Below are 19,908 nucleotides of genomic sequence, written 5' to 3'. Positions count from 1 at the left end.
CGAGATCACGCCACTGCACTCCAGCCTGGGCGACAGAGCGAGACTCTGTCTCAAAAAAATAAATAAATAAACAAATAATAAATAAAATAATAATTAGTCATAGCCAGCACCAGGGAAAGGCAGTCTCCCAGTAGAGGCAGTCTCCCAATAGATAGAAAACATTTGGTGTTGGTGATCAGCAGCTTCCCAGTAAGGTCTCGGGAGCTGGGCGAGGGGGTCAAGCATGTGCACTAAGAGGCAAAATGATGGCGTTTAAGCAGTGTCTGACCTTCCTCTAGGAACACTAGAAACACTAGACTGCTAAGAGAAAACACCTCAAATGAGCATGTGCACAACTTCAGTAAACACACAATGCACGTGGCCCCTCCCAAGGGCTGGCAGGCCACTGAGCATGCAGATAGCCCACCTTAAGGGAAAAATCAAAAGAGGAGAAACAGAAACCCCGGAACCATGCCAATGTATAAAACCCCAAGTCAAGGGCCAAAGAGCACACGGATCTCTCAACTTGCATGCTTGGCCTTCTTCCAAGCTCTAAAACTTGCCTTGGTCTCTTACTCTACCTTATGCCCCTCGGACAAATTATTTCCTGCTTGGAGGCAATAACTAAGTTACTGCAGACCTGTATGGAATCACCACTCCAAACACTCAGACCAACAATTTCACCTAAGCTAGAAGAACAATTTAAAACTGGCAAGTTAGAGTTCTTCCGGTATGACAGTCACTTTGAAATGGCTAAACCAGCTCTACTAGTACATAAGGCATTCACTAAAGATTATAAAGTAGTTCATAGAACACCTGAGTAAGCCAGAACACCAGGCTTGTAGACTATACAGCTAGAAACAACACCCAAAATCACACTACAGGACTGCTCACACTGTTGCCACTACAAGGCAGTAGTTCATGGCTTTTATAGGAAAATGAACATATTGGCTACTACCACCACCAGAATGGATGCCTTGTACTGTCTGCTTCTTTATGTCCACAATTTCATTTCTTTTCTTTCTTCCTTCCTTTCTTTCCTTTCCTCCCTTCTTTCGTTTCCTTCCTTCTTTCCTTTCTTTTCTTTTCTTTTTTTTTTAGATGGAGTCTCACTCTGTTGCCCCAGGCTGGAGGCGCAGTCTCAGCTCACTGCAACCTCCACCTCGCGGGTTCAAGAGAGATTCTCCTGTCTCAGCCTCCCGAGTAGCTGGGACTACAGGCGTGAGCCACTACACCCAGCTAATTTTGTATTTTTAGTAGAGATGGGGTTTCACTATGTTGGCCAGGCTGGTCTCAAATTCCAAACCTCAGGTGATCCACCTGCCTTGGTGGCTGGGATTACAGGCATGAGCCACTGCGTCTGGCCTATGTCCACAATTTCTGAATCAAAACCTGTTGTGGATGAACTTGGTTGGTGAATTCTTTGTCATATGCTTATGCTCTGGATGCAAAGAAAATGAGTTCAAAGACAAATGAAGGGGGCTTTGTGCTGTGGCTCACGCCTGTAATCCCAACACTTTGGGAGGCTGAGGAGGAAGGATCACTTGAGGACAGGAGTTTGGGATCAGCATGGGCATCCTACTGAGACCCCGTCTCTACAAAAAATTTTAAAAATTACCCAGGGGTGGTGTCATGCACCTATAGTTTCAGCTACTGGGGAAGCTGAGGTGAGAGGATGGCTTGAGTCCAGGAGTTCGAGGCTCCAGTGAGCTATCATCACACCATTGCACTCCAGCCTGGGTGACAGGGAGACCTTGTCTTAAGAAAAGAAAAAAAAAAAAAAAAGACAAGTGAAGGGGATCAAAATATGGCATCTCAAAATATGCTACTATAGCATAAGAATTATTTTTAGCTGAAGGCAACTGAGTGAAACACCAGATGCCAGAAATGCTCTCTACCTTCCCCCTTTCTGTCTAAGAGCAGAGCATAAATTTACTTTTGTGAAGGTCTTCCCTCTCCCCTCTCACATACTGGGAAGAGGAGACAACTCTTATCATTGGAAATGCATCATCTACAATCTGCTTAAACAAACCTTACTTCCATTAACATCTTCCCCCCATCTGTATATTTACCTTACCTTACCTAAAAGCCTAAATGCTTTTCATTTGTCTTGTCAGTTCTCCAGAATTTATCACCCTTTGTTAAATAGTGCATAAGTTCTCAAGCCTAAACACTTCTTTGGGTTTTTACTTTCTTTTCTGTGAGACCCCTGTGTACACATTAAAATTAAAATAATAGCATCAAACAAAGTTTGTATGCCTTTTCTCCTATTATTGTTTTTTGTCAGTTTAATTTCCAAGACTCCACTCACTAAACCTAAGAAAGTCAAGGAAAAAGTTTTATTTCCCCCTATAGAAGATAACAGAATTGAGTGAAAGCAGAGATTGAAGAGCAAAGAAAAGAGTGTGCTATAACAGTAACAGAATTAACAAATTAGAAACAGCAAGTAAAGGAGTTTGTGGTCCTTCCCCAAAAAACTGAGTGGCAAGAAAAGGTTAGTGAAAATTTCAAATAATTCAAAGAAAAAAGACAAACATATAAAAAGTTATAAATTTTATTGAAAGATAATGGAGAACTAAGCAAAATCAGGTAACGTGTGTCTGAAGTTGAGAATAACTTCAGTGGAAAAGGAAATAAAACTTCAATAGAAATATTTGTAAATATTTATAAAGAAAGCCATGTTCCATGAAAAACAAGTACTTTCAATCCATCAAAACCGATACCTTGGCTGGGCTCTCTGGCTCACGCCTGTAATCCTAGCACTTTGAGAGGATGAGGTAGGCAGATCGCTTGACGCCAGGAGTTCAAGACCAGTCTGGCCAACATGGCGAAACCCAGTCTCTACTAAAAATACAGAAATTAGCTGGATGTGGTGGCACACGCCTGTAGTCCAGCTACTCAGGAGGCTGAGGCACAAGAACCTCTTGAACAGGGGAGGTGGTGGCTGCGGTGAGCTGAGATTCCCCCACGACATTCCAGCCTGTGTGACACAGTGAGACTCTGTCTCAGACAAACAAACAAACAAACAAAAACAAAACTGAGATACCTTTTAGGTCACCCCAGAATTTAGAAAAAACAAATAGATAAACAAAATGGAGACACATCCTCATGGTTACCAAACTTCTAAATGTAATTGCCCAAAAGGTTCGTCCTGCCAGCTGCCCAGGTGGAGCTGATTTATCAAGACAGGGAAGGGCAATGGAGAAAGAGTTTAATACACATAAAGCCAGCTAAATGGGAGATTGGAGTTTTACTGTTACTCAAATCAGGCCCCCTGAAAATTCAGAAGCTAGGGCTTTTAAATGATAGTTAAAAATTAAATTCCTCCCAAAGTTAGTTCCACCTACACCCAGGAATAATAAGGGCAGCTTGGAGGCAAAGGCCAAGATGGAGTCAGGTCAGATCTCTTTTATGGTCATACTTTTCCCACTGTTATAATCTTTGCAAAAGTGGTTTCAAAAATACAGAAAGAGGCCAGGCGCTGTAATCTCAGCACTTTGGGAAGGAGAGGCGGGCAGATCACCTGAGGTTAGGAGTTCGAGACCAGCCTGGTCAAAATGCTGAAAGCCCATCTCTACTAAAAATACAAAAAATAGCCAGGCATAGTGGCGGGCACCTGTAATCCCTGCTACTTGGGAGGCTGAGGCAGGAGAATAGCTTGAACCCGGGGGGCGGAGGCTGCAGTGAGCCAAGATCGCGCCACTGCACTCCAGCCTGGGTGACAAGAGTGAGACTTCCTCTAAAAAAAGAAAAGAAAAAATACATTATTATTTACTAGATATTATTCAAATATAATAAAGGAGTGCAAATGGTGCTATGAAAAAGCATCTCTCACCTAGATTGAGGGCAAGGTGATACATTATTTGAATTCTGAATTAGTAGGACTTAGCTAGAAGAAGGGATGAAATTATTATTGCATGCAGAGAAAGCAGTATCTATGAAGTCATGGAAACATAAAGTACCCTGAGGGCTTTCAGAAAGGAATGATAGTCCTAATGTGCAAGCAACTAAAAGCTGCTCTGGCAGATTTTAGTGGAAATGAATAATCTGTGCCTGTCCTGATTCTTAAGCAATTTAAAGTAGATTTTCCAAACTTAGTACAACAAAAAGTGTTGGATTATTTCAAGAATCCAAATTACCATTTTGAGGAGTGTATTTGTGGCTTGTGGACATTATTATGTTATTCAGTATTTAGAACAAATGTGGTGGAGAGAAACTCCATCATTTTAGTCTCTGATATAGATTACTGATTTTAACAATTTATGTGAGCCACTCAGATGTTATCTTTGGGTGTTCAATTTTGCAGGCAGCTCAATTCCAATTCTAACGCATAAATTGAGACCAGGAGGATTGGTCACTTTACATTTAGGTAGAATCTTTATCAGGGCTTGCTGTGTTGTTTTCTTTGTTCTATATTTGCTGACTTTGATTTCTCAGGCTTCAGGTAAATTTTCTACCTCCTGCGGTATTTACAAACTCATTACATTCTGGTTGTCTCTTTCTTTCTTTTTTTTTCTTTCTTTCAACAGGGTCTCAGCTCTGTCACCCAGGGGCGTGACCATAGCTCACTGCAACCTTAAACTTCTAGACTAAAATGATTCTACCTTGGCCTGAAATTACAGGCTTGAGCCACCGTGCCCAGCCTGGTTGTATTTCTTTAGCTGTGCTTCATTCAAGAAACTGTTACTTAGCAGAGACCAGGGTTCATACTCTGCAAGGCTCTGAGATACAATATTAAATAAGATATGATGCCTGCTATCAGGGAGCTTACAGTCCATTAAATAAGCATCATAAAATCGATAATTATAATATGGTTTCTTTAGGCCTACAATGACTAAATTAGTGGGGACTCCTTAGGTTGCAGGTGACTGAGATTTGATACAAATTAGTTTATCAGAAAGAGACATTTATTAGCTGGTTTATATTGCCACTAATTCTTGTATTGGTAGATCTTCAAAGATTCCCACAGCTGAATTTCGTGTATCATCAACAGTTCAGATAGCACAGCAGTTTCATTTCCATCTGTTATGAGGAATTTTAATTTTAGAATTCCTTACGTTTGGTGATAATTTTGGTGCTGTGTATTTAGTTTTGGTTTTCAGTAGGAAGCAGTGAAGCCAGCTTGCTTCTGCCATTTTGGAACCAGAGTGTATTTCTAGCATTTCCTACTTTTGCTACCAGTACATTCCTGCATTCTGAGAAGGTGGGCTAAAATGGGTGCTTATCGATTTGAATAATTTCCAGTTTTAGGTTTTGGCATCTAATAAACGCACCCTTCGGCAGGGCGCGGTGGTTGACGCCTGTAGTCCCTGCACTTTGGGAGGGCGAGGCGGGCAGATCACTTGAGATCAGGAGTTCCAAACCAGTCTGGCCAACATGGCGAAACCTTGTCTCTACCCTAAAACACAAAAATCAGCCGGGCTTGGTGGTGCAGGCCTGTAGTCCCATCTACTCGGGAGGCTGAGGCGGGAAAAAATCGCTTGAACCCGGAAGGCGGAGGTTGTATAGAGCCGAGATGGCGCCACTGCACTCCAGCCTGGGTGACGTGAGCGAGACTTTGTCTCAAAAAAACATAAAAATAAGACACAAGAAGTGTAGGTAAACACCAAAACCCAAAGAGCAGTCTGTTAGGCCCTGGTGAGATTTGAACTTACGACCCCTGGATTACGAGACCAGCGCTCCAACCCCTGAGCTACAGGGCCACGGGAGAACCGAACTTACTTCTTCTTACTAAAGCTATTTTCACTCTCGACTCAGTTTTGTTGCTGATTTTTCACTTTTCTCCCTCTTCCGATTTTCTGGCTTATGGTCAAACAACACAGATCCCTGCATTCTCTAATAATTTTAGCCTCCCCTCCAATTAGCTTTCGGCCATTGTTAGCCACGCCCCACTGTCTGCAGTACTTTTCACTCTGCTTAACGCCCAGGTATCCTGGACTTCAGTTCTTAGCGCCTTGGGGGAAAAGTGCCTTCATCTGTCTCAAATTCCCCCAAATCATAAATCAAAAGAGCCACACTGACAGGTGAGGGTAAGGGTGAGACAGTAAAGAAGGGGGCAGTGAAGCACCTCCCGGGGACAGAAGCCCAAGAGAGGCTCCGACTGCTCGAGTCGTCTTTAAGATTGTATCATTTTGGATCCTCCACCCAGGGAGTAAATCCTTGCCATGTTTCTACTTCTCCACTGAGCGACACCGAAATCCAAATAAAAGAGCTCCATCCAACGGCGCTGTAGCAAAGAAACCAGAAATTTGTTCTCTTCCACAAGGGGAAAGAGGCTGGGAGGGGCATGAGAAAAGCTATTTGAGATTCGGCTCGGACAAGCAGACCGGGGTAAAAATAGTAAACTAAACCATAAATCTGAAGTCTCCTGTCCCAAGTCGGGGGCCCTGTGCTCATAAAGAAACAATATCCCTTAAAAAAATAAAATAAATAAAAACTTAAAAAGTCCTCGACTACTGACAAATACAAGTAACATTAAAACAACTCAGAAAAAAATGAGAGCCACTGGTTGGGAAGCGGGGAATCCAGGCTCTATGCGCCTGTCTTATCCCGAGGGCGCAGCTCTCCCTTCCAGAAGACAGGCTGTGAAATCTGCTGTTTAAGAGCAATCCAGCCAGCTCTCCCAAAGGTCTTAAAGGGTAAAACAATCACACATTCCGCATCCCCACCTTCCTCCCCCAAAGTCATACCGGCAAAATAATGCCCGTGTGACCAGAAGTGGTATAAACGCAAACAATAGGAAAACAAAACAAGAAATGGAAGGGCATATTAACGCGGCAGAGAGTGAGAGCGGAGAGAATGCAAGGTCAATTTTATCACTGTTCTCCATCCTGAACTTCTTAGAATCAATGGTTCGCCTCCCAGAGGAGCCAGTTGTTTGTTTCTATTTTCCAAAATCCTAAACTTGCCTGGGTAGAAGGGACCCTTTCTCCTGAAGCTCCTTGTCATCACCCGAGTACCAGAGAAGAGGGGGATGCAGGTCCAAGAAGGATCGTGAAGTCCCAACAAGCCTGTGCAGGGCAGTTTTTGAGAATGTCGTTTTATGTTTAGGTACAGTGTTCGCCTCCTGATTTCTAGTGCCTAAAGAAAAGTATAATCTCAGTGAAACACAGCTCTATTATGTTCAGAGGAATCACTTGAACCTAATTTTTTTTTTTTGGTGTGTTTTTTTAATGCTCTTAAGGTATCTCAGTAGGCTCTCTTTCTTTCCTTGTCTGCTGAGATTAAGACTTCTGATTCTTAAAGGTATTCATTTAATACAGTATTCAGTAAAGCATGAGCAATCATGGGAAAGGTACTATGGATGTCACTTCTTTATCTCAAGGAGTACACAGTAGTTAAGAGTAGGCAGGGCATGCATTCAAATCTCTACCACATAAAGCACTTGTGACACAATACTTAACCTGCAAACACACTATGATATCGCAAGTGTTTTGGCAGCTACGCGAGGGCCTGCAAGGACTGAAATTCTGGAAAAGTACCAGCCTTAATATCTCTTAATTCTCACTTCATTTTCCACAAGTCAGCAGAGGCTTGCACCAGGGAACTTACATGGAGGGTGTCTGGAGCCAAAAGATAAAACAGACCTTCAGTTCTTGATAAAATTAGGTATGGCCTCTTTTACAGAGATTTTCTCAACCTGGGCTCCTTCAGAATTAGAGAAGACTCATAAGTTAGGGGGTGGAGGGAAGGGGACAGTGGTGAGAAAACAGAGACATAAAGGAAAAATAATAAAGATGAAAGAGAGAATGCTGAAGGGGCGGGAATTAGGAGTGGATAGATAGCCTGTTCCTATACACATTTCCTCTACCAAATTTGTTAGCCACATTCCCAAAGATGCCCTGACTCCACTGCCATCTCCCAGGCTCAAGTCTCTGGTTGTGAATCTGGATTTTAGAAAATAGGTAATGATCCACCTTTCAACTTATGAACACCACATTATATACTATATACTATATATAGGTATATGTAGGTACATATATGTGTATGTGTATAGGTATACATTGTATATGGAGCTTGTGCCAGAAGGCAAATCAACTATATCACTAATCATCTTTAGTTCCATTGACTCACTGACTGTAGGAAGAGTTCCTCAGTAAAGGCAGCAGTGCATTTAATTATACTTTGGTGCAAGCTTATCTTACCATACCATATCCATATGGAATATCATGCAGCTCTTACAGGTTTTTAGAAGAAACCAGCATTTAATAATACAGAGAAAGTTCATGAACTACCATTGAGTGAACAAAGCAGAGGACAAAACTTTATGAATGGTCACAATTTCATTCTCAGTGTATTTGCATAGCAAAATCTTAGAAGGAAATAAATCAGCATACTGATGGCTATTGGTTGACTTTTGAATTTATCTATAAGTCAAATGATTATATTGCAACACTTTCTAAATTATAAAAAAAATGCAAAAGTAATATTTCTTTGTATTTGGTTTAACCTTCAAATAAATGTGATTTGAGGAGCTGAATAATTCAGGATTTAGTAAATGTAGGATCTGTCCCTTTGACTCTGTGACACTAAATTAAACAATTAACTTTATTGTTTTTATTGTTATTAATTTCTACTTCCGGTAGGAAGCAGTGGCTCACGCTTGTAACCCCAACACTTTGGGAGGCCAAGGCGGGAGGATCACCTGAGGTCAGGAGTTCGAGACCAGCCTGGCCAACATGGTGAAACCCTGTCTCTACTGAAAATACAAAAAATGGCCGGGTGGTGGCTCATGCCTGTAATCCTAGCACTTTGGGAGGCCAAGGCGAGCGGATCACGAGGTCAAGAGATGGAGACCATCCTGGCCAACATGGTGAAACCTCGTCTCTACTAAAATACAAAAATTAGCTGGGTATGGTGGCGCGTGCCTGTAATCCCGGCTACTCGGGAGACTGAGGCAGGAGAATCGCTTGAACTCGGGAGGCGGAGGTTGCAGTGAGCTGAGATTGCCACTGCACTCCAGCCTGGCGACAGAGCGAGACTCCGTCTCAAAAAAAAAAAAAAAGAAAATACAAAAAATTAGCCGGACGCGGTGGCGTGCGCCTGTAATCCTAGCTACTCAGCAGGCTGTGACAGGAGAATTGCTTGAACCTGGGAGGCAGAGGTTGCAGTGAGCTGAGATTACGCCATTGCACTCCAGTCTGGGTGACAAGAGTGAAACTCCACCTTAAAAAAAAAAAAAAAAAAATTCTACTTCCTTCTATTGTAGTATATACCTTTGCCTAATTAGAATGTTTTAATGAGTGTTTTCAGAGCACCCGTTATATTGATTTCTAATTTCAGAGTTATCTTTAAGAGGGAAAATCACAAATGCAGGGAAGTTACTATTCAGGCCGTGGACCCTGATGCTCTTATAGACTCCATCTTTTTTTTTTTTTTTTTTTTGAGAGGGAGTCTCGCTTTGTCGTCCAGGCTGGAGTACAGTGGCGCGATCTCAGCTCACTGCAAGCTCCGCCTCCCGGGTTCACGCCATTCCCCTGCCTCAGCCTCCCGAGTAGCTGGGACTATAGGAGCTCGCCACCACGCCCCTCTAATTTTTTGTATTTTTTAGTAGAGACAGGGTTTCACTGTGTTAGCCAGGATGATCTCGATCTCCTGATCTCGTGATCCGCCCGCCTCGGCCTCCCGAAGTGCTGGGATTACAGGCGTGAGCCACCGCGCCCGGCCTAGGCTCCATCTTTGAAGCGCCTCCCCACACTGCGGTCAGGAGAGTAAGGATCAGAAGTGGGCTTGGGTAAATCTGGTTATATTCATCAGGTGGATTGAGGAAAGATTATTGGAGGGCTTCTTTATAGAATTAAGGGAACCAAGAAGATGTGAGGAAATCTTCAGGGATCAGAACAGTGGGAATCTTCACTATTCCTAGGCATTAAGGGAAAAGGGAAGGGGCAGAATTGCCAGAATTTGGCAAGAGTTCCAGCAACGGGAGAGGAACCACCCACTGGGAGCTGTGCCCATGGGAGGAACACAGGCTGTCAGGGAGCAAGTAGGAGAAATACTGTACATGCATCTGCCTCTCTTTCTTTGTGCCCTCTTATCTCCTGCTGCTGTCTTCCATTGGCTGAATCCAAACGGGAGCCAGGGGCCAAGTGATTTCTTTCCAGGGAGAAGAAAGGCAGATAATGGATCTGGAAGTGCAAATGCAGAATAATCTGCATTATCTGATTGTTCTTATAATTATAGTGATATCTTCCAGGAGTTTGTTGGGTGATGAATTTCTGTACTTTTTTTTTTTTTTTTTTTTTTTTTTTGAGACAGAATCTTGCTCTGTTGCCCAGGCTGGAATGCAGTGGGGCGATCTCTGCTCACTGCAACCTTTGCCTCCCGGATTCAAGCGGTTCTCTTGCCTCAGCCTCCAGTGTAGCTGGGATTACAGGTGCCCACCACCATGCCCAGCTAATTTTTGTATTTTTAGTAGAGACAGGGTTTCGTCATGTTGGCCAGGCTGTCTCGAGCTCCTGACGTCAGGTGATCTACCCGCCTCAGCCTCCCAAATTGCTGGGATTACAGGCGTAAACCACCGCACCCGACCGATGCTTCATAAACTTTGAATGATAGGATAAGTTGAAGCCTGAGTAGCTGATAAAAAATAATATTTACCTCAAGATATTTTTTATTTTCTCACATTGGGAGCACCGCCACTGCAAGGAAGAGTATGAATAGGTTTGCCATAAACTGCTATGACGGAGGAAGTCTAGGTTCCTCCCAATAGATGCGGCTCAGTGAGACTAGTATATAGAAGGCTCACCTTCTGTCAAAAAAGGGTGAGGAGGCATCTGGCCTGGGGAAGAATGCGATGCAGCTTCTGGCTTTAAGCAATAGCTTGGTTCATTCTAAATAGCCTGATAAGGCTGCAGTGTTATTTTCTGACTTTGTTATCCCAGTTTGTTTTTCTTGGAGACTTCATGAACTATATAAATAATATTTCATAAATATTTTTCTAATTATACCAATAGAATGAATTCTCTTTTAAAAATACATATGCTGGGACAGGCACAGTGACTCACGCTTGTAATCCCAGCACTTTGGGAGGCCAAGGAGGGTGGATCACGAGGTCAAGAGATGGAGACCATCCTGGCCAACATGGTGAAACCCTGTCTCTACTAAAAATACAAAAATTAGCTGGGCGTGGTGGCATGCACCTGTAGTCCTAGCCACTCGGGAGGCTGAGGGAGGAGAATTGCTTGAACCCGGGAGGCAGAGGCTGCAGTAAGCCAAGATCTCGCCACTGTACTTCAGCCTGGCAACTGAGCGAGACTCCATCCTAAAAAAAAAAAAAAAATGTTGACTTCCATACAAGTGTTGGAATATCCCTCTAATACTAGTGGTGTGCAAAACTGTGCAGGGAACACAAGTTACTGGTCTACAAAAAGACAAGCTTGCACCAAAGTATAATTAAATGCACTGCTGCCTTCACTAAGAAACTATTCCTACTATAATCAGTCAATGGAAATAAAGATGCTTAGTGATATAGTTATTTGCCTTCTGGCATAAGCTCCATATCTTGAAACAGACCAGACTATTAACTAACATTTATAAATTAGCACTGGGTTGCAGACCACGCTTTGAGTGGCTGTGCTTTACAGTCTTATGCCTCATAGTTATTTATGCCAAAACAGAATGTATTCACTGACAATATCTACATACATTAGTACTACCTTGGATCAGTAGATAGCTAACTGGTTCTGTTGGACTAAGAGTTTACTTAAAAAGCAAAAAGAAGATTCTGATTTTGTAAACTTTTGGTGGCCAGTGCCTGATAAACAAGACTCAACTAAAATTCGTAGCATTTGTCCTTACAGCTAATGCCTGATGAGGCTATTGTAATACTAACTGTGTTGACCTTTGAAATACCTAATAGGTAAAATTTTGTGGAACAAGTACTTTTGCCTCCTTCTTTGTAGGATGAAAAGGGGGCCGCAGGAGCCGAGGAGACATAGATGCATTTCTAGCCAGGCATAACTAACTGAAACTAGGGTGAGGCGTGGTGGCTCACACCTGTAACTGAAGCACTTTGGGAGATCCAGGCGGGAGGATCACTTGAGGCAAGGAGTTCAAGACCAGCCTGGCCACTATGGTGAAACTCTGTCTCTACTAAAAATACAAAAAATTAGCCAGGCTTAGTGGCAGGCACCTGTAAGGAGAATCGCTTGAACCCGGGAGGCAGAGGTTGCAGTGAGCCAAGATCGCGCCATTGCACTCTAGCCTGGGCAACAAGAGTGAAACTCCGTCTCAAAAAAATACAAAAATACAAAAGTTAGCCAAGCATGGTGGCACAAGCCTGTACTCCCAGCTACTCGAGAGGTTGAGGCTGGACAATTGCTTGAACCCGGGAGGCAGAGGTTGCAGTGAGTGGAGATTGTGCCACTGTACTCCAGCCTGGGCGACAGAGTGAGACCCTGTCTCTAAATAAATAAATAAATAAATAAATAAATAAATAAATAAAATAACTGAAACTGGGTTCAAAGAGCTTGGAAAGTAAAGTGGTTAGGGAAGTTCATTGGCAAGAATGTCAGGGATTCTATAAATGAGGCATTTTATCTCAGTTCCAAGAAAAGTCAGAACAGAAGAGCAATTGGGCCATGAAGCTCACTTGTATGGGAAAGAGACTGTCTTTATAACCTGCTTAGGTAAATAAAGAGAAATAAGTACTTTACCGTCCAAAGAGGAGGCTGATGGAGCCTCCAGCACATGATTATGGTGGAGGAAAGTATGCCTAGCTCTCTGCTTTCTGTAGATATCTAAACCCCAAATTTATATCCCACCCCACTCCAGGCCATGCTTGCATGTAAGGGGCAACTTGTACGGAATAGAGAAAAATTGTTAGCCCAAGCAGTCTGGAGTTGGTTCCGACTCCTCACACTTATATCACATAAACAACAAACATATGGAAAGACATGGAAGTTCTAATCATCCTCCAGAAGAACAACAAAGAACTCAAAGTTATCAGTGCATACAGAATGAAAGGTACAGAACAAAAGAATAGAGCAACAAAGTCATGCCCTTGGCTTCATCTTTAGACCATGTTTTGCTGACAATGCCTTGGGTCTGATGTTTTCCTAGAAGACTTTTTTTTTTTTCCAGCTAATGTGCCGTGGCAGAAGCCTTTTCTTTTCTTCTCTCTTTCTCTCAGCAGAATCAAAGCCTTTTCTTAATTACAGCATTATCTGTCATCTTGAGAGGCTGGTAATGAGAAGCAGTTTTATTTTTGAATATCCAACAAGTCCTAAAGTATTCTTTCTTTAGTTTATCTCCCTGCTCTCTTATTTTACTATAGGCAGCTAGAAAAAGCCAGGTGGCATCTTCAATATATTGCCTGGAAATAACCTTAGCTAAATAAGCAAAATCATTAGGTATATTTTCTACTTTCCACATTTTCTTTCTTTCTTTCTTTCTTTCTTTTTTTTTTTTTTTTTTTTTTTCTGATATGGAGTCTTACTCTGTCGCCTAGGCTGGAGTGCAGTGGCTCGATCTCGGCTCACTGCAAGCTTCACCTCCCGGGTTCATGCCATTCTCCTGCCTCAGCCTCCCAAGTAGCGGGGACTACAGGTGCCCGCCACCATGCCCGGCTAATTTGTTTTTGTATTTTTAGTAGAGACGGGGTTTCACCATGTTAGCCAGGATGGTCTCGATCTCCTGACCTTGTGATCTGCCCACTTTGACCTCCCAAAGTGCTGGGATTACAGGCGTGAGCCACCACTCCCAGCCTCTTTCTTTTTTCTTTCTTTCTTTCTTTCTTTCTTTCTTTCTTTCTTTCTTTCTTTCTTTCTTTCTTTCTTTCTTTTCTTTTTTCCTTCTTTCTTTCTTTCTTTCTTTCTTTAATTCATTAGGTATATTTTCTACTTTCCACTCTTTCTTTCTTTCAAATTCATTAGGTATATTTTCTACTTTCCACATTTTCTTTCTTTTCTTTTCTTTTTTTGAGACAGAGTTTCACTCTTGTTGCCCAGGCTGCAGTGCAATGGTGTGATCTTGGCTCACTGCAACCTCACCCCTCACCCCCATCAGGTTCAAGCGATTCTCCTGCCTCAGCCTCCTGAGTAGCTGGGATTACAGGCATGTGACACCACACCCAGCTAATTTTGTATTTTTAGTAGAGATAGGGTTTCACCATGTTAACCAGGCTGGTCTCAAACTCCTGACCTTAGGTGATCCACCCACCTAGGCCTCCAAAAGTGCTGGGATTACAGGTGTGAGCCACCGCGTCCGGCCTACTTTCCACATTTTCACAACAGTGTTGCTAAACTTTCTGTCTCTAGATAACAAAAGTCCGGTTTCTTCCAGCTTCTAGTAACATTTTCCACACTCTCCATTAAGCATCACTGACTTTGGGACTTAGTGACAGGCAGCAATTGTCTTCAGGTGTTTTTACTCATATTCTCCTCAAGGTCTTTTCAGTTTCCACTTGCTGCCAAGTCCCAAAGTCACATGGTTCAGAATTTATTAATTATGGCAGTATCCCATTTTTAAGTAAGAAAATCTGCATTTGCTTGTACCCATTCAGGATTTATTGCCTCTCAGCTCCAAATTCACCCTTTTTGCCTGCTTCGTGGAAATGAATCTTGAGTCCTTAGTTTTCTTTTGCCAATTGGCATTGAAGCTTTGTCAGTAGAGGGCAGTGGAGAGACATTGCGGAAGAAAGTGAGTTTTGCTTCTTGCTTCCCATGTATTACTTGGCCTGCTGCTTCCCCAGTGCCTAGCTCCTATATCATGCATGCCTTTCCCCTGCATCAGTCTCCTGCAGCACCCAGCAACCACTAATTTTCCCTGGCATCTTCTTTGAGTGTTTTGTAGTAGAGTGCCCTCAGTGAGAGACCTCTCCACGAAGAGCTTTTCAAGAAACCCTTGAAGATTAATTTCCAAAAAATTCCAGAGGACAGATTTCAAGCAAATTCTGCTGGCATAGCACCATGAGCATTTCTCTGCTATTCCGTGAGTCACAGCCATGCTCTCCCCAACAAGGTCTGGATCTTAGCCAGGGGTGGGGTGAGAGGTAGAGGGCACTTCTTTTAGTGCTTTGTTTCAGCCCCAGGTGAGGTCACTTCTATGTTCAAATAACTGTGTAATTTCTCTCTCCTGATTGCACCAAGACTGATACATACCTAACTATTGTTACATAACAAATCATACTAAAATGCAATGGCTTAACTTAAACAACAATTATCATTTATTCTCTCTCACAGATGTGTTGGTCAGGAATTTGAGCAGAAAACAGTGGGGACAGCTTGTCTCTGCTGCATGATTTCTTAGGACTCAACTGGAAGACTATAAGGCTGGTTGCTGAAGGCTGGGCATGGTGGCTCACACTTGTAATCCCAGCACTTTGGGAGGCCAAGGTGGAAGGATCCTTTAAGCCCAGAATTCAAGACCAGCCTGGCCAACATGGCAAAACCCCATCTCTTCAAAAATTTTTTAAAAATTAGCTGGGCATGGTAGTACATGCCCGTAGTTCCAGCTACTCAGGAGACTAAGGTGGGAGAACTGCTTGAGCCCAGGAGGGTGAGGCTGCACTGAGCCATGTGCATACCATTGCATTCCAGCCTCGGTGACAGAGCAAGACCCTGTCCCAAAAAATGGAGGGAAGCTGGTGGCTAGAAATAATCTGAAGAATCATTCACTCACATGCCTGGCAGTTGCTGCTGGCTATAGACCGGAGGCCTTAATTTTTCTCCATGTGTTCTGCTCCTATGGCCTAGTTTAGGCCTTCTCAGAGCACCATGACTGAGTTCTGAGGGCAGATGTCTTGAGAAAAAGCTGGTGGAAGCCTCTACCACGTTTTATGACCTAACATTGGAAGTCTTGGTGTATCACTTCCATCATGGTTACAGGCCTATCCAGATTCAAGGGAAGGGAATGTAGACCCCCACCCCTCAAGGAAATGTGTCAAAATTGTATTAAAATAAGACAACGTGTGATGAGATATGTTGGTGTGGCCATCTTTGGAAAATACCGTCTGTCTCAAGTATTTTTTTATGGCTGAACCCTAACCACTCAGAAGCCCCTATCACTTCAGATTCAATTTATTCCTAACTTGTAAAGAAAGATTAGAGAAAATAAAATAAATATTAAGGAGGTTTTTAGAAAATATACTGCCCAGAAGTTCATGAAACATTGACTATACTGTGCCTCACAAGAAGCAGTGTATAAAAGACAATTGGATTAAGACATATTTCAGTTGCAATTTCAGATTCACATTACATTTTTATATTATTCACTGTCAGGTATCCCAATTTTTTTTTTTTTTTTTTTTTGACACGAAGTCTCGCTCTTGCTCCCCAGTCTGGAGTGCAATGGCATGATCTTGGCTCACTGCAACCTCCGCCTCCTGGGTTCAAGCGATTCTCCTGTCTCAGCCTCCCGAGTAGCTGGGATTACAGGTGCGTACCACCATGCCCAGCTAATTTTTTGTATTTTTTAAGTAGAGATGGGGATTCACCATGTTGGCCAGGCTGGTCTTGAACTCCTGACCTCAGGTGATCCACCCACCTCGGCCTCCCAAAGTGCTGGGATTACAGGCGTGAGCCACCCCACCTGGTCTATCTCAAATATTTTTAACCTACATTTAGAGGTTTTCATTTCCACAGAAAATGTATACATAGACTTCAACAGGAATAGGGAACTACTAGTGCAAATATTCAACATGTGCATATATTAAAATATATACTGCCAATTTTGCATATGATTGAATTGCACTTAGTATATAGGAAAAGTATAGTTGCATTGAAAAGATTAAAATCTACAAACAGTAATCCAATTTTAAAAAGAGATGTTTCCCGTTTAATTTTAGAGTAACAGATGAGGAAATTACAAATTTAAAAATGATAACTCTCCAGGCCAGGCGCGGTGGCTCACGCCTGTAATCCCAGCACTTTGGGAGGCCGAGGTGGGCGGATCTCTTGAGACCAGCCTGGCCAACATGGTGAAGCCCCATCTCTACTAAAAATACAAAAATTAGCAGGGCATGGTGGCAGGCGCCTGTAATCCCAGCTACTCGGGAGGCTGAGGCAAGGTAATTGCTTGAACCTGGGAGGCGGAAGTTGCGGTGAGCCGAGGTTGCGCCGCTGCACTCCAGCCTGGGCAATAGAGCGAGATTCTTCAAATTTGTGTACCTTCCGTTTAGGCCCTTATAGTTTAATTATAGAAACTCAGTGGCACTCCTCGCTACTAGAATTTTACATTGTTTCTCTCTTTCACAGTTCAATCCTAGAAAAACCATTGCAACAATGTTCTTTTTCTTTTTCTTTCTTTTCTTTTTTTTTTTTTGATGATTTCATTTTCACAGTCCTAGAAACGTATTTTTCAGTCATAAAATGTACACTCTTATCTTTAGAAATAACTGTTGCCGGCCGGGCGCGGCGGCTTACCCCTGTAATCCCAGCACTTTGGAAGGCCGAGGCCGGCGGATCACCTGAGGTCAGGAGTTCGAGACCAGCCTGGCCAACATGTTTAAACCCCGTCTCTACTTAAAATACAAAAAATTAGCTGGGCGTGGTGGTACGCACCTGTAATCCCAGCTACTCGGGAGGCTGAGGCAGGAGAATCGCTTGAACCCAGGAGGCGGAGGTTGCAGTGAGCCGAGATCGCGCCATTGCACTCCAGACTGGGGGACGAGAGCGAGACTTCGTCTCAAAAAAGAAATAGCTGTTGCCTCCCACAGTGGGTAATATTTGCAGAAAAGCATCTGAGAGCTCTAGAGAGAGGAGAGACAGGATTATCACTATAGAGCATATGCGACCCTACAGGGCAGAAGACAGTGATGTTTACTGAACTGTGTAACGACATGAAACATGTAAGGATGACTTCCGGTGGTGAAATCACAGTTCGGATAGGCTGAGGAGAAGGGGGAATGCCTAGAAATCCATGTACAGAACAGCCCCACTCTGTTGCTATGGCCTCCTCTTGTCCAGAAAAGTTCCCACTGGCCCTGGGGCAGCATCAAGTTGGAGCTGCTGCATCAGGACTTAAGTCACAAAGAGCAAAGTGACCCCACAGGGTCAGGGCCGTAAGCAGAGGTCTATGCGAGTCAGGAGGCCTGGGTCAGAGGGAGAGGGCAGGGCCGAGAGCGGGGAGTTACTGGAGGAAGGGGAGAGGTGACGTGGAAACGTCTCCTTCATATCTTGTTCCCCAATTCCCATCTTGGTCTCCGGTACTGTAAGAATTATTCAGTTCCGCACTAACAGTTGTATTCTTCTACCTTTCCATTCTGTAATTAGTGAATTCGGAGCTCCTGTTTAGTCGGGCAAATTCCAGAGATAACTTTTGCGGCTGGGATTCAGCCAGAAGGCGAGCCGTAAGCCGTGATTACTCATCATGTATAGTTCCAAAGGTTTTCGTCACGGTGTCAGGATGGCCGAGTGGTCTAAGGCGCCAGACTCAAGCTTACTGCTTCCTGTGTTCGGGTCTTCTGGTCTCCGTATGGAGGCGTGGGTTCGAATCCCACTTCTGACACAACCTGATATTTTGTTTTTCCCTACCAGATTTGTACCGAAAGTTTCGCCAAGGAATGCCACAATAGTTCAGCCGTTTCTACCTCCAAGATTTCCCTCCCCAGCCGATGTTCGCCAAACAGGGTCTCGCAAAGAGAGAGGCATCTCTCTTACATCAAACCAATCGACAAAGGAAAACCCCACATTTACAGAATCCTGGGATATTTTCAGTGCCATTTGGACGCAGTCCCGCAGCACTGTTGGAGATCATTTTCTCCTGCGAGAAAGTAAGCAGCGGATTTCCATCTATTGGTCTGTGAATCCGCTAACATAAAAATTAAACAAACAAAAAAAGAAAAGAAAAGAAAAGAAAAAAGGCACGAGAAAAAGGTCTCCGTTCTCAGAGAGCTCTGTAGGAATGTTCCAGATTCCTGTATATCGTCTGTCTCTCTGAAAGGGGAATCGGACATTGATCTGACCAGCAACTGTCGTAAACTCACACCGCTCTAGCAACGACGGTAACACCCAGTTCTTTTCCTTAGCCGTTCAACTGATCAGTCAACTGATCAGTGACTAAAATCTTCACTGCTTTTCTGCACACGTAAAATAATCTGTTACAAACTTCTACCAAAAGATTTCCTAGGTTACCTCTAAAACCTAAGAGGAAAGAACCCTCAAGATTATGACACTGCTGAAGACAAGTTTGGGTCATCAATAACAAAAGAAATAATCATCCTGTTAAAAAGAAACTAAGTTTAAAGCTTCTTCTGAGATTGCTTCTCAGAATTATCTGATTTGGATATCCTTTCTGTCTCTTGTTTTTGAAGATAAAAGTTGCATTATATGAAGTACTACATAGATTGAAATCTTGGGCTGAAAATTAGGGTCTTAGGTTTTTTTTGCAATATTAACATTACCTGGGTTTTCCTCCTGTATAACTTTTAAATTATTACCCAGCAATTCCACTTCTAGGAATCCACCTCAGTGAAATTCCAGCTCAGCTCCATGATTGACCTTGTCAAGTACAGTCCTTCTAGCATTTTGAGGTAGCAGATTGTTAGAGGCAACCTAGATGTCCATCAGGTATACTGCCTATGGTTTTCATACTATGCAGCAGCCACAAGTGACCAAACAGGTGTACATGTAGCAGGATGAGTAGATTTTTCAAACCGTGTTGAGTGAAAGAAAAGAAGTTAGGATTTATTTTTTATTTTTTTTTTTGAGATGGAGTCTTGCTCCCTCGCCCAGGCTGGAGTCCCATGGCGCAATCTCGGCTCACTGCAACCTCCACCTCACAAGTTCACGCCATTCTCCTGCCTCAGCCTCCGGAGTAGCTGGGACTACAGGCACCCACCATCACGCCCGGCTAATTTTTTTGTATTTTTAGTAGAGACAGGTTTCACCGTGTTAGCCAGGATGGTCTTGATCTCCTGACCTCGTGATCCGCCCGCCTTGGCCTCCCAAAGTGCTGGGATTACAGGCGTGAGCCACCACGCCCGGCCAG

At 43.3% G+C, this 19,908-nt stretch overlaps 2 non-coding genes across 2 annotated transcripts; one reads left to right on the top strand and one right to left on the bottom strand.

The window, feature by feature from the left end:
- Positions 1 to 5,608: 5,608 nt before the first annotated feature.
- Positions 5,609 to 5,681, bottom strand: TRNAM-CAU (transfer RNA methionine (anticodon CAU)). Its single transcript has one exon. It is a non-coding gene; the product is annotated as a tRNA-Thr (tRNA).
- A 12,637-nt stretch (positions 5,682 to 18,318) lies between these two features.
- On the top strand, positions 18,319 to 18,426 carry TRNAL-CAA (transfer RNA leucine (anticodon CAA)). Its single transcript has 2 exons — positions 18,319 to 18,356; positions 18,381 to 18,426. It is a non-coding gene; the product is annotated as a tRNA-Leu (tRNA).
- The last annotated feature ends 1,482 nt before the right edge of the window (positions 18,427 to 19,908 follow it).

The sequence above is a fragment of the Pan paniscus genome, chromosome 5, assembly GCF_029289425.2.
Source record: "Pan paniscus chromosome 5, NHGRI_mPanPan1-v2.0_pri, whole genome shotgun sequence".
Lineage (NCBI taxonomy): Eukaryota > Metazoa > Chordata > Mammalia > Primates > Hominidae > Pan > Pan paniscus.
This window is presented reverse-complemented; position numbering and strand designations above follow the sequence as displayed.